This window comes from Anomaloglossus baeobatrachus, chromosome 5 (assembly GCF_048569485.1).
Source record: "Anomaloglossus baeobatrachus isolate aAnoBae1 chromosome 5, aAnoBae1.hap1, whole genome shotgun sequence".
NCBI lineage: Eukaryota > Metazoa > Chordata > Amphibia > Anura > Aromobatidae > Anomaloglossus > Anomaloglossus baeobatrachus.
The window spans coordinates 122,762,531-122,777,329 of record NC_134357.1 but is presented as its reverse complement, the minus strand read 5'-3'; the positions used below and the strand labels follow the sequence as shown (position 1 = coordinate 122,777,329).

Below are 14,799 nucleotides of genomic sequence, written 5' to 3'. Positions count from 1 at the left end.
TCACTTTCTTAACTCCTCCACTTTAGCTCCTCACACTTGCCCTGCCTGGGCTCCTCTGCCTGGTTACTTCCTGCCTCCAGAGCTGTGAGCTCCTTGGTGGGCGGAGCCAACCGCCTGGCCCACCCCCTGGTGTGCATCATCAGACTCCTGGAGGAAGGCAACAAGGATTTGTAGGTTAGCTGTGATGTGCCTACCTGGAGTGTGGGGTGTGGTGGTGTTGTGACCCGTGTCCCCTGGCTTGCCCAGGGCGACACATTCCCCCTTAGCAAAATGCAGACCGTCCGCGGGCTGCCGTCCCACACCGGTTTTATTTTTCTGTAAAAAGGGGATAACAGGGTTAAGCAAAACATAAATACATTTTTAATCAAAACTCTTCCCAAGACGGGAGGCACATTTACTTAAACGTTGCAACGGTATACGGTCACGGTTTCCGCTCTCTCCCACCCAAGCAACCTGGCCCTGATGCTGCCCCTAAAACCCAGGCAGCACCCCTTGACCCACAGTCCAGCACAAGTTACCCGAGCGGGATCTGTCCTTCCCCTCCAGAGGGTGGCCACCGGTTCCTTTGGTGGCTGGGCCCTGGCCTGCTCTGCTCAGGGCCCTCCCTCCAACCTGCCTCTCCGGAGACGGTATTGCGGAAACGGTAACGGTACCCAACATATTTACAAGCCACTTAACGTTTGTGGTGCCCTGCAAGTTCACGGGCTTGTCCATGGATAGTCCCCATGCATTTTAAACGGTCCCCACGGGGACAACGGTGCCGGCTCCTGCCGGTTGCAAATCAACAAACAAATCAGGTGACTTCTTCGGTAATTTCACTTATCATTTCAAACTTTCAAACAAACAACAACTTCAGTGGTGGTCCCAACGGGGACGGTGCAACGGGCATCCGCTGCCCTACTCCGGTCCTTTTGCTGCTTCATCCGAGGGAGGGGATGCAGAGCTCACCTTGCTCTCCGGGCTGCCCTTCAGCTTTACATCCAGGGCAAACCACCCCCTCTCTCCGCAGTGCCGGGTGTAACGCACCATGTCCCCCGGTATAAGATTGCGGCCAGGATGCTCCTCGGGCAGATGGGCATTCACGTCCCGCCGGGCCACAAACACCTCGGCCTCCAGGCCCGGTTCGTATATGAATCCGTAGCCCCGGCGGACATCAAACCGCCTCACCTGCCCCTCGTAGAACGGGCCCCGGACACGGAAGGTCGCTTGCCGCAGGTTTTCCTTTTCCCGAATGGCTCGGGCCACCAGCTCGGCTTTCCTTCTCTCCCTCTCCGCGATCTCCAGGCCCAGCTTTGTCGTCTCCCTGTCCCAGTATGGCGCTGCTGCCAGCTCCGGCGCACGGGTTGAGCCCCGCGGGACATCCAGCACGTTACCCACTGTCAGGAAGGTGGGTAGCGTATCCCGCGGTGTCATGGCCTTGGGCGCTGCCTTGCAGCAACAACCCGGCGCCACCTCAGCCGAGGTGTGGGGGATGGGCACAGGGGCTTTCCGCAGTTGGGCCTTTGGCTCGGAGCGGGTCGTCGGCTCCGGCTCGGGAAACTGCTCGGGGACTGTCTCTGGCACAATCTTCGGGGCCTTCCAAGGTAATGCCTCCGGTTTGTTACGGGCTCCGGCTACAGGTCGGTCCGCTGGGGCAGACGGGCTGGGTATCGCTACCGGTTGCGGTGGTAGCGGGCCTAGTGGCGGGGTCACGGCCTCCGAGACGGGTGGCGAGGGAGGCAACGGGGGGAGAGGGCTTGGACCGGGTCCCTCAGCCACAGCGACCGGTCCCTCCGGGACATGGGGGCGTGGGTCACTCACCCTCCCTTCCTCCGCTTCCTCCTCGCGTCTCCGCACGGTGGCTATAACGTCCGCCATGTCGGTCTCCCACTCCTCCAAGAGGAGCTGCATTTTGACCTGCAGCCTTAGATGGAGCTGCGCGGTCCGGATTTCCACCCACGCTGCGGTTCCCGGTACGGGGGCCACGGTGTTTCGGGACGGCATCCACATGGTGTCTTCACTGTTTGCTTCCAGGAACGGTCTTCTTGCAAGGTCCTGGCGTCCCTGCTTTTATAGCGGCGACTACATGCCGCCAGCCGCCATCACGTCCCCCTTAGCTCTTTCCGGCCCCTCCTCTCTCGGGGCGGGGTTTTGGCCTTCGCGTCTCTACTGCTCGAGAAGACGCTCGAGCGGGAACTTTTCGCGCCAAAGATGGCGGCTTCTAAAATTTTTCTGCCGGATGCCTCCGGCGGTAACAAGGCGCACCTCTACCTGACGGAAGAGCGGTAAGATCCTGTTCGTGACGCCAAGTTGTCGCGGGCGGGGAGGAGGGTGTCAGCACACCGCGCTCACCCCTTCTGCTCGGGTCCGGCAGCTGCTCCTGGTGGCTCGAGCTGTAGGCCGGATCCCGGGGTTTCTCGAGCGACACTCCTCGCCCGTGAGTGAAAGGGGGTGTTTGTTGGGTGACTGTGGGGATTGTTATAGTTTGTGACGCCACCCACGGTTGTGGTGATTGCACCACCGCTGCTCAGTATGGGGGTCCCGGGGATGGTGATGCGGAGCAGCCAGGTGTTGTGTTGCCCCTCCGTGGGTAGGGGTTGGTGATCCCGGGGCCCGGTGATGAGATGTGAAGTGTAGGGCCTGGAGGGCGCAGGGACGCGGGGGCAGCGCTGTGCCTTGCGGCACTATGGTACTCACTTAGCCTGACACACGGACACAGTTTGTACGGTAAACCAAACGGCTGGTAGGACGGTCCCACAGACGGCTGCACTTGCACTCCCGGTAGGTGACGGTGATGTCCCTCTTCCTTGCACCTTTGCTCGACTTGTGGTATCGGTGGATTCCCTCCGGTTACCCGCTCCCCGGCTGCAATCTGGGCCGGAGGAGCTCTACACTTTGCCCGCAGGCGCTGGCCCTGGGGAAACTGGTGCCCTGGCGGTGGCGGTGTCTTCCCGGTTCAGGTTGGGCTGTTGCCTTCACTCGGGACTTGGTTGTTGGGGGAGCTGCGTCCCCGTCACTGACGGATTCGGAAAATTTGGCGACTCCTAGCCTTGCCGGGGTCCGAGAGGCCCCTGCCCTGGTGCTGACTGTCCTTCGGAACACTGCTCCAGACCACCGGGCACACAGCCAACGGGGTCCTTCCAGGAACTTCCAAACGGTCCCCCTCCAGACAGTCACCGCCGTTGCTGACCTTGCTGTTCTGGCCCTCACAAAGCTGGACCCTTCAGGCTTTCTTTCTTCACTGTCACTTTTCTTGCTTTCCTCCTTTACTACTTTCACTTTCACTTTCTTAACTCCTCCACTTTAGCTCCTCACACTTGCCCTGCCTGGGCTCCTCTGCCTGGTTACTTCCTGCCTCCAGAGCTGTGAGCTCCTTGGTGGGCGGAGCCAACCGCCTGGCCCACCCCCTGGTGTGCATCATCAGACTCCTGGAGGAAGGCAACAAGGATTTGTAGGTTAGCTGTGATGTGCCTACCTGGAGTGTGGGGTGTGGTGGTGTTGTGACCCGTGTCCCCTGGCTTGCCCAGGGCGACACATATGCATACTCAATCATTTCACAAGGACTATCTAGCCACACTGATACTCTTTCATAAGGGCTGAAAATAAATTGCCATAGAGGCAGGATGTCTAAAAGTATTCATAGACCTTTTTATTCTAGAGGATGTCTTAGCTCATATAACCCACACCAATGTTTCAATGCACATTTCAACTAGTGACTTGTAAGGGTATATCCTCACGTTGCAGATTTAGGTGCAGATTTTCTGCACCTAAAATTGCATCTCTTGGCAGGAAAAGCGCTGCTGAACAAACTCATGTTTTTTGTTGCGTTTTTGCGATGTGTTTTTTTTAATGCACTTAGATAGGGAAAATGCTGGAAAAGATGCAGAAACAATTGACATGTCAATTGTTTGGTGCAGTTTTTTCTGCACCAAAATCTACAAGGAAAAAATCTGCAACATGAGCACAGCATTTCAGGATTCTCAGACATAGGAGAGAGTCACACTTGTGAGTAACTCGTGCGATTCCTGCATCGGCATCACCTGGTATGGCCTGCCGCTCTCCGGACAAGAGCGTCTCAGCTGCATAGAAATACATGCAGCCTATCTGCTCCTGTCAGGAGAGTGTGCGGCCGTGCTGGGTGATGCCGATGCGAGACTTGCAAGTGTGAGTCCAGCTTTAAGGCCCCATCACACGCTACGATATGTCTAACGATATGTCGTCGGGGTCATGGAATTTGTGATGCACATCCGGCATCATTAGAGATGACGTAGCATGTGACACCACCGAACGACTGTTAACGAGCAAAAATACTCACCTTATCATTGCTCGTTGACACGTCGTTCATTTTCATAATGTTGTTCCTCCTTCTGCTCGCCGGTTGTTCATCGTTCCTGAGGCAGCACACATGTGTGACACCCCGGGAACGACGAACACAGCTTACTTGCATCCCGCCGGCAATGCGGAAGGAAGGAGGTCGGTGGGATGTTACGTCCCGCTCATTTCCGCCCCTCCGCTTCTATTGGGTGACCGCTGTGTGATGTGGCTGTGATGCCGAACGTCTTACCCCCTTCAGGAAGAGGAAGTTCGCCGCCCACAGCGACGTCGTTAGGGAGGTAAGTACGTCTGACGGGGGTTACCGACATTGTGCGCCACAGGCAACGAATTGCCCGTGACGCACAAACGACGGGGCGGGTGCGATCACACGATATATCGTCGCGCGTGATGGAGCCTTTAGACTCAGACTCAGATTCAGGGTGGGATGCATTTTCCCTTGCATATTGATTAAGATCTGCAAAAAAACAACACACCAAAAAAGTGAAAAAATGCAGCGTGGGCACACAGCCTTATATTTTGGTTTCCATTGAAAACAAGAATCTTCATTGTGACTTCAAAATATTTCCAAAATTCTTACAAATAGAAATTCTGAGGAGAACCTGTCTTCAGAATTTTAGACTCCAAACTAATGGCATTCATACAAAGCATCTTTAATACTCTTAATCCTTACTAGAAATGAGCTGACCCGAACCTTAAAGTTTGGTGTTTTTACCGAACACAGGATTTATATAAAAAAATATCAGTTTTCGAGTTCAGAGTTGGAGTGCTTTATGTATGCAAACCACAAGAGTGAGCATCGCTGTACTCAAATACGCTCGGTGCTCAGCCCAGTGTGAGCCGCTTGCAGTGTTTGAATGGCTCTCACTGGGGGTAACAACACCGTGATCAGACGTAGTGTGTACAAAAAAAATGAAAAAAACCTGCCCACTCGCTTCCAGAAATGATCTGTTTATGGCTGGCTGTATGTGGTCGGAGAGCCAAACTTCTCAACTAGTGACTTCCAATAAGGTTCGGGTCCTGAATAAAACTTTATCTAAAGTCCTGTTGAACTGGCGAACCAGAACATCCAGGAGTCCCTCATCTCTAATCCTTATCTTTCTTTTACAAATCTAATTTACGCCTTTTTCACACATTGAAATACACACATTTTTCACTGATGTGTTGAAAGTGTGTATGGCCCTCCGTGTGCCATGATTTTAGCACACGGAGAGCAAGAACTTTATACTCACCTGTCCACGCTGTTGCTGTCCCTGGTGCTGATGTCTTCCATGCTGTTATGTCCAGGTCCGCGATGCAGTGAATATGCACGAGCATAATGAATAGACCTGGAACAAGGGTCAGCAATGCCAAAGACAGCATCGCTGGAGACTGGTGAGTATAGAAATTCATTTTATTTCACAGACACATGTTTTCTCTGGTATTTGTCACACAGATCACACCAGTGTGGTCGGTTTGACATCAGTGGTGCTGTAGAAAAATGGATCTGTCTCTGTGCGGACTACAAGGACATGCGTTTGGGCTGCACGGACACACGGTCAGTGAGAAATCACTGATGTGTGGGCAGACCCATTGATTTTAATGGGTCTGTGTATGTCCGTTATTCCGGTACGTATAAAAACGGCGACATGCATACCAGAATCACTAATGTGTGAAGGGGACCTTAGAAAAATCCATAGTTAAAATTGTATGCAAATGAGTCAAAAGTGCAGTGGGGCAGCCAATTACAGCTCTGAGTATACGTCAGTCAGGAGTAGGGGGCAGGCAGCGGGTGGGAATAAGAAGAGGCAGGAGAACGGTAAGTGTAGGGCCTGCCCACTGCACTTGTGATTAATTAACCTACAGTTTCACCTGTGGATTTCTCTAAAACAGCAAAAGATATTTCTACAAGAAGCCCCTTTGTGTACATGTCACTAGTTTAAGGTATAAATTCCTGATAATAGGTCCTCTAATGAGGAGTTACATTTAAAGATCGCCTTAATACACTGTGTGCAGAATTATTAGGCAAGTTGTATTTTAGAGGATTTTTTTTATTATTGATCAACAACTATGTTCTCAATCAACCCAAAAGACTCATAAATATCAAAGGTTAGTATTTTTGGAAGTTGGAGTGTTTTTTTTTTTTAGATTTGGCTATCTTAGGAGGATATCTGTTTGTGCAGGTAATTATTACTGTGCAGAATTATTAGGCAACTTACTAAAAACCAAATATATTCCCATCTCACTTGTTTATTTTCACCAGGTAAACCATATAACTGCACAAAATTTAGAAATAAACATTTCTGACATGCAAAAACAAATCTCCAAAAAATTAGTGACCAATATTGCCACCTTTCTGTATGATGACACTCAACAGCCTACCCATATCCAAAAAAGAAAAGTCCACAGCACCTTGGTTAAAAAACTTAAGTGCCTGTGCAACAGCACAATCAGCACCTCAGGAGCGCACATCCATGATCAAGGGATCACTTGAAATAGCATACCAATAATAAGGATGACAGCGCTCCTCCGGGTGAAAAAACATACAATTTCTTTATTCCATCAGTTATGTAACAGCAACGTTTCGACCTGTTGGTCTTTGTCAAGCAAGTGCATGCTTGACAAAGACGAATAGGTCGAAACGTTGCTGTTAAACAACTGATGGAATAAAGAAATTGTATGTTTTTTTCACCCGGAGGAGCGCTGTCATCCTTATTATTACTCAACAGCCTACCATCCATAGATTCTGTCAGTTGCTTGATCTGTTTTCATCAACATTGCGTGCAGCAGCGACCACAGCCTCCCAGACACTGTTCCGAGAGGTGTACTGTTTTCCCTCCCTTTATATCTTAAATTTTATCAGGGACTACAGGTTCTCTATGGGGTTCAGATCAGGTGAACAAGGGGGCCATGTCATTATTTTTTCATCTTTTAGACCTTTACTGGCCAGCCACGCTGTGGAGTAGTTGGATGCATGTGATGGAGCATTGTCAAGCATGAAAATCATGTTTTTCTTGAAGGATACCGACTTCTTCCTGTACCACTGCTTGAAGAAGTTGTCTTCCAGAAACTGTCAGTAGGTCTGGGAGTTGAGCTTCACTCCATCCTCAACCTAAAAAGGTCCCACAAGTTCATCTTTGATGATACCAAACCATACCAGTACCCCACCTCCACCTTGCTGGCATCAGAGTCAGAATTTAGCTCTCTGCCCTTTACTGATCCAGCCTCCGGCCCATCCATCTGGCCCATCAACAGTCACTCTCATTTCATCAGTCCATAAAACCTTTGAAAAATAAGTCTTAAGATATTTCTTGGTCCAGTCTTGACGTTTTATCCTATGTTTCTTGTTCAAAGGTGGTCGTTTTTCAGCCTTCCTTACCTTGGCCATGTCCCTGAGTATGGCACACCTTGTGCTTTTTGATACTCCAGGAACGTTGCAGTTCTGAAATATGGCCAAACTGGTGGCAATTGGCATCTTGGCAGCTTCACGCTTGATTTTCCTCAATTCATGGGCAGTTATTTTGCGCCTTGTTTGCCCAACACGCTTCTTGCGAACCTGTTGGCTATTTGCCATGACACGTTTGATTGTTCGGTGATCACGCTTCAAAATTTAGCAATTTCAAGACTGCTGCATCCCTCTGCAAGACATCTCACAATTTTGGACTTTTCAGAATCCGTCAAACCTCTCTTCTGACCCATTTTGCCAAGGTAAAGGAAGTTGCCCAATAATTAAGCCTTATATAGGGTGTTGATGTCATTACACCGCACCCCTCCTAATTACAGAGATGCACATCACCTGATTTACTTAATTGGTAGTTGTCTCTCAAGCCTATACAGCTTGGAGTAGGACAACCTGTATAAAAAGTATCATGTGATCAAAATACTCATTTACCTAATAATTCTGCACACAGTGTATTTTGTCAATGGAATTATGCTTCTTTTAGTCAAGGCACCTTTAAAAGAGTTATACTGTAAAACTGTTTTCCTGATGAGTAGATCAGATTTTATTGTTATTCAATCCTGTACATTAGAGGAGAACAGAGCATATAATATTTTAGTGTTATAAGATTTTTCAGAAAATCACTCATTGTAAAAATCAGTTTTCCTCATTTCAGTTCTTGTGCTACTGACAGATTGATTGTTTGATGCTTTCAGAACCAATCTGACATCTGGAAGTCCATAAAGCCATTATTTCTTCGTCAGCCTGAATTACATTCACAGTTTTTCTTTACTGTAAAGCCAGTGAATCCACCAGCTATATGAATTTTTTTTTTTTACATTTGTAAGATTCTAGACTGAAAATAATGTTATAATTTGTTCTTTGTTCTTGCTGTTTCATGTACAGCCTTCCTTGTAGGCGGGCTTTGCACACTACGACATCGCAGCCCGATGCTGCGATGCCGAGTGCGATAGTGCCCGCCCCCGTCGCAGCAGCGATATGTGGTGATAGCTGGCGTAGCGAAAGTTATCGCTACGCCAGCTTCACACACACACTCATCTGCCGTGCGACGTCCCTGTGGCCGGCGACCCGCCTCCTTGTTAAGGGGGCGGGTCGTGCGGCGTCACTGCGACGTCACACGGCAGGCAGCCAATCAGAGCGGAGGGGCGGAGATGAGCAGGATGTAAACATCCTGCCCACCTCCTTCCTTCCGCATATCCTACGGAAGCCGCAGTGAGGCCGGTAGGAGACGTTCCTCGCTCCTGCGAGTTCACACACAGCGATGTGTGATGCCGCAGGAGCGAGGAACAACATCGGACCGTCGCGTCAGCGTAATCATGGATTACGCCGACGCTGCACCGATGATACGATTACGACGCTTTTGCGCTCGTTAATCGTATCATCCAGCCTTTACACACTGCGATGTCGCATGCGATGCCGGAAGTGCGTCATTTTCAATTTGACCCCACCGACATCGCACCTGCGATGTCGCAGTGTGCAAAGTGCCCCGTAGAATTATATTCAGTAAACCATGTTATAGAGGGAGGCTTGTAGTAGTGCCCAGTGAATATGTTGATCTCTACTGTCAGTAATTGCTTTGTAGCCACTATAATCATCCCCACTGTTACTGTACATTGATTTTTATTTTCGCTGACAATATTGGTCACATCATTACATGAATAATAGGTTTGTATGTTTATTATACTGGCCTTTATTATTTCAGCTCCAGTGTTCTTGGGAAGGTTATGATCTCTGTGACCTTCTCCTGCCATCCTCCTCTGTTTCCCTGTGACTATTCGATACGATGGATGTGCTATGCTGAATTATAATGCACATGATGGCTATCTTCTTCAGACTAGTATATATAGATGATGTGAAAAAAGCATATTTATCAATTAATATACAGAGTGAATGAACTGAAGAGAAATCTAGATCAATATTTGGTGTGATCGTTCTCTGCCTTCAAAAGATCATCAATTATTCTAGGTACACTCTACCTACACAGAGTTTTTGAAAAAACTAGAAAGGGAGATTGTTCCAAACATCTCGGAGAACCAACCACAGATCATCTGTAGATGTAGGCTTGTGAAAATCCTCCTGTCTGTTCATGAAGTTCCACATAGACTGGATGAAGTTGAGCAGAGCCATATCATCACTTCCAGGACTCTTTGTTTGTCTTTACCCTGAAGATAGTTCTTAATTACATTGGCTGTATGTTTCGGGTCATTGTCCTGCTGCAGAATACATTTGGATTCAGTCATATGCTTCCCTAATGGAATTGCATGATGGATAAGTATCTGCATGCATTTCTCAGCATTGAGGACACCATTAATTCTGACCAAATTCCCAACTCTATTTGCTGTTACAGCCCGAAACTTGCAAAGACCCTCAACCACCCTTCATTTTTGCCTGTAGATCCTCATAATGGTACTGACCTCCAACCCTTCAGCAAACAATCATCCTTCTGCTGCTGCCAAATATTTGAAATTTTGACTAATCAGTCCAGAGCACCTGCTGCCCTTTTTCTGTAGCCCAGTTTTTGTGTTTTCATGCATAGCTGATTCTCTTGACCTTGTTTCCATGGTGAAGATATGTTTTTTTTGTTTTTTGCCTTCAATTCTTTCATAAAGACAACTTCTGGCCAAACTTCTCCAAAAAAAGCAGAAGGTTATAGTTGGGTCCCACCAGTTGCTGCTAGTTCTGAGCGGATGACAATGCTGGACATCCTCTGATTTCGAAGTGAAGTAAGCAACTTTGATCTGTTGCATTTAGATTTTTGACTGACCACTTTGTTTGCTGTTTTTAATATTGTGCAGTTATTGATACTTCCTCAAAAAAGCTTGAAAAGCACATATGGAAACCATAGTAGCAGAGTTTAGCTGCTGCTCACTCAGTTTTAAGCCTTCTGCACTGCACTCTTTTTTTTTTTATTTTAGCACCAAAGGAAACAATTACCGCACTTTCCGTTTTATAAAATGCACTGGATTATAAGATGCCAACGCAAATTTAGAGATAAAAAAGGGAAAGAAAAGATATGGGTTTCATCTTATAATCAAGTGGTGTCTTACCAGGGGGGTGGCAGGGGCGGTGGTGGAGTAAAGCGATGTTGAGGGCGGTGCAGTGCATGTCCCAGATGCTCACTGCAGGCGCTGTAAGGCAGGAGGTGCATCCAGAAACTGTCGGTGGTGTGGGCTTCAAAGAAATGGCGCCCGGAATTAATGCGTGCAGAGATGGAGCTCTCGGCCAACAGTACCTCCCCTACCTCCTGTGACCCCTTGCCACCACCCCCGATAAGCCACATTCAAATTATAAGATGCACTCCTCATTTTCCTCAAACATTTTTGGAAGGCAAAGTGTGTCTTATAATTCAAAAAATATGGTAGTTATTAGTTACCATACTTTCCGTTAGTTTAGTAATCAGTCCGACATTAGGTTCTGTTCACACAAAGCTAAGGAAAAACACTTAGATAATAAAGGTTATGGTATTGCTCTTAACTCAACTTGTTGCAAGGTGTGTGTGCCAGATGACCAGCTTAAAAATAAAAAAATACACCTCAGTTATATGCTGTTGGGAGATGTCTGTGGTATATGTGTCTATGTATGGCTATCCCGTGGTCATGATTAGGATTGCAGACTGTTAAGGGTTTTGCTAAAATGTTTCAATATAGAATTAAATTTCATCTGTGAGAAATTTGAGCCTTAAATCAAATCCAAGAAAAGGCAAGGATAGACACGTGTATATCTAGTGGATGTCTCTTTAAGTATATGGCAACTGCTCATTTCTAGGGTTGAACAAATTACCAAAATTCCATTTGAGCAGATTCTCTCATTTCGGGGAAGGGGTAGTTCTTCTATTACAATTGAATACATTTGGTGAGAATCAAATTTGCTGTGAAAGTGTTAAAAGAGAAACCCTTTACACTACCTCTCTATGGCTTTTCCCATACCTATGCTTCTACCGCTCCCCGGTCAGTCTATAGATTGGCTCCTTTTTGGTTTACTCTTCAATCCCAGGGTTTTGCAAGTATTTCCTCTGACGACACTTATCAATGATGTGACAGTGAGGCCCTAATCAGTTGTAGCGCCCACTTGAAGTCCTAGGGGAAGAGAAGACCAAAGAGAAGCCAATTGTAATACCATGAATTTGTGCAAATTGAATAGCCAAAAATTCGGATTATGTGGAACCTGATTTTTTGGATATATTTATGATGGCTTTGAGTAATTTAGAGGTGATTCACTCATCTCTACTCATTTTGACTTAATGTAAACACAGCTCTGTTTTGTTTTCTCACTCTTTAAAGGAGAACTTTTCTGCCTGAATTTATCTGAAAATTAGTAAAAAACTAAGTTAGAGTTAATGTACATCCTTGATCAAATAGTTAATAGTAGTACTCTAAGTTCTTGCAATATTACCAAAGAGACATCCTTTTCTTCTGCTTAGTGGCTCCCAACGAAACTGTGAATAAGGAGAATGCCGCCATGGCATTTTACCTGGGTGTAGTGCGCCAGAGGAATGCCAACAAACCCTTCTGCCAAGGCCAGAGTACTTACAGAGAGGCTCGGGGCACACCCCGAGTGTTTGCCCCAAAATGAAAGACGCCATTATTACTTTTGCTAAAGCCTGCTTTACACGAGACGATCTATCGTGCGATAGATCGTTGGGGTCACGGATTTTGTGACGCACATCCGGCTTGCGACGTCAGCCTGTGTGACACCTGCTAGCGACGCAGTATCGCTCACAAATCGTGAGTCTTGTACTCGTCTCTAGGTTTCATAAAATTGTTTATGAAACATGGCGCTGGTTGTTCATCGTTCCCGTGGCAGCACACGTTGCTCTGTGTGACACCACAGGAACGATGAACAGATCTTACCTGCGTCCCGCGGCTCCCGCTGGCTATGTGGAAAGAAGGAGGTGGGCGGGATGTTTACATCCCACTCATCTCCGCCCCTCCGGCTCTATTGGCCGGTCACTGTGTGACGTCGCTGTGACGCCGAACATCCCTCCCACTTCAGGAAGTGGGTGTTCGCCGCCCTCAGTGACATCGCACGGGAGGTAAGTATGTGTGACGGGGGGTTTGCGACTTTGTGCGCCATGGGAAATCAATTGCCCGTGATGCACAAACGACGGGGGCGGGTACGATCGATCGTGAAATCGCATGATCGGTCGTCCCGTGTAAAGCAGGCTTTACTGTTTAAACAGGTGAACTTTCAGTATTGCACCACAATGGCACCAAAATGAGAGTTTAAATACCATGGTCATGTCACAAGAGACTGAAAGATTGGGAACTTATAAGTCAAAAGTTATGGGTTGTCACGATTCACCTTTGAGAAGGAAATTGTGGCTTCAAAAGCCAATTCAAGGATTTTTTTGGACAAAAGACCGACCTGGATGGACATGGCATTACCTGTACGGCTTTTGTTTGTCTTTCGTTGGGGCCAATTTGGACATTCTTCACAGTTTTATGAGTACATAGCAAACAAAAAACCTTAACACTTAGCATCGTATTCAATATTGGTTGTATAGAAGTTGTTCTTCACTTATAAATTGGGAATTTGATTGGGCATCAGAAAATCATTGTTAATTTGCAATTACGACAAGCAGCAATTCACTTTCTAGACTTAAGACTGAAGGCTTCCAGTTACATTGTCAGAAGATGGGTCGGATATGTAAAAGACAGGACAGGAGACGACAATGTTAATGGTTGGGTCGCTCTGGAATATGCAGTTTTCTATAATACATCTAAACTTTTCTCACTGAGTGTTTATTAAATTCTACATTATTAATGGCATGCTTCATCTACAACAGAAACCACTTAACAAGACACAAAGCAGAGACCAGGGCTGTACGCAAACGCAGGCTCAAAATTAATCATGCCCTGGCTGCTATAAACAATTTCACAACAGCATAAAGGAATAATCGACACGTAATGCATAACATTCATGATAAAAATGCTTGTGCCAATAATTACAAGAAATAATATTCAGCCCCTTTAAATGGTTTTGGAATGAAATAACATACAAACATGAATCATTTCTTTAAAGGTATTCTAATCAATCCTATTGGGATCGCGATACCCCTCATGACCTTATCAAGCACCGACGTAAACAGAGAGGTGTCAGCGTTAGACGGGGGGCGCACTCCGCATCTGAATACCCAGCAAAGGCATTGTCACTCTGAACAAAATGAATGGAGGAAGCCAAAGCAGCAGCACAGGCGTGCGTGTGTAATCACTTGTCACACATGAAAAGAGATGTGCACTGCTGCCTGCCTGGATCATTGTGTCAGACAGAAAGGGAAGTTGATGTAGTCAATGCAGATGGACCAAAAAAAGGAGACATTACATCAAACTGTACAGGAAGTTTCCTAGGCAGATGAACCTTACCGGCTGATGGCCAACCCACCTTAGACTCCTTGAACCAGATGTGAATCCAACCTAATGACAGGTGTATTGAGCTTTGCTGGAAAGGAAGCCCCTTTGGTGCTGATGTTTATGGGTGCAGGATAGGATACTGCACTGAATGGACATTCCCCGGTTGTTTTACATCTTTGCTTTCAGGGTAAATCCACCTTGACCGGCATGTCCGTTGTCACCTCTGGGTAGAAGGCAAGGAAGCAGCAAAGGAAAGGCCATAAATGCTGTATTAATCCGTAGCATTTTCTCTACCTCTGTGACAAGTGTACTTACTATCAGGTCTTCCAGCAACTGAAGAGGCTTTACAGCAGCTGAGAAAATGTGAAAAGCAGAAGGGGTGTATGGGATGGGGAACAGAGGCTGTGAGTGCCATCTGCAGGGAAACACGAGGCAGCAGAAAACACGCTAGCCTTTTATCGTGCCTGCAATGCTGGTCAGCAAGGGTTAAACATTTACAATGCAGCATATCATGCAGTCTGCAAATAGAAAAATGCGTTGTGTGTACACTGTATATACCCTAAGGAAAGTTCAATGTCTACAGCTCTATGCAGCTGTGCCTGATAAATGCTGCATTACTATGACGGTATGTGCAGGTAGGTGGTGACATAAGTGGTATAATATATATGGAAACAGGTCAGAATAAAGTACATTTTCACT

The 14,799-nt window shown here is 47.1% G+C and overlaps 1 protein-coding gene across 1 annotated transcript in view; it reads right to left on the bottom strand.

Moving 5' to 3' along the window:
• LOC142310954 (cGMP-dependent protein kinase 2-like) overlaps positions 1–14,475 on the bottom strand; it is a 321,185-nt gene extending 306,710 nt beyond the window's left edge. Inside the window, exon 1 of the mRNA XM_075348830.1 lies at positions 14,132–14,475. The gene's annotated coding sequence lies outside the window, so the exon portion shown is untranslated. The remainder of the gene's footprint in view (positions 1–14,131) is intronic.
• Between the last annotated feature and the right edge of the window lie 324 nt (positions 14,476–14,799).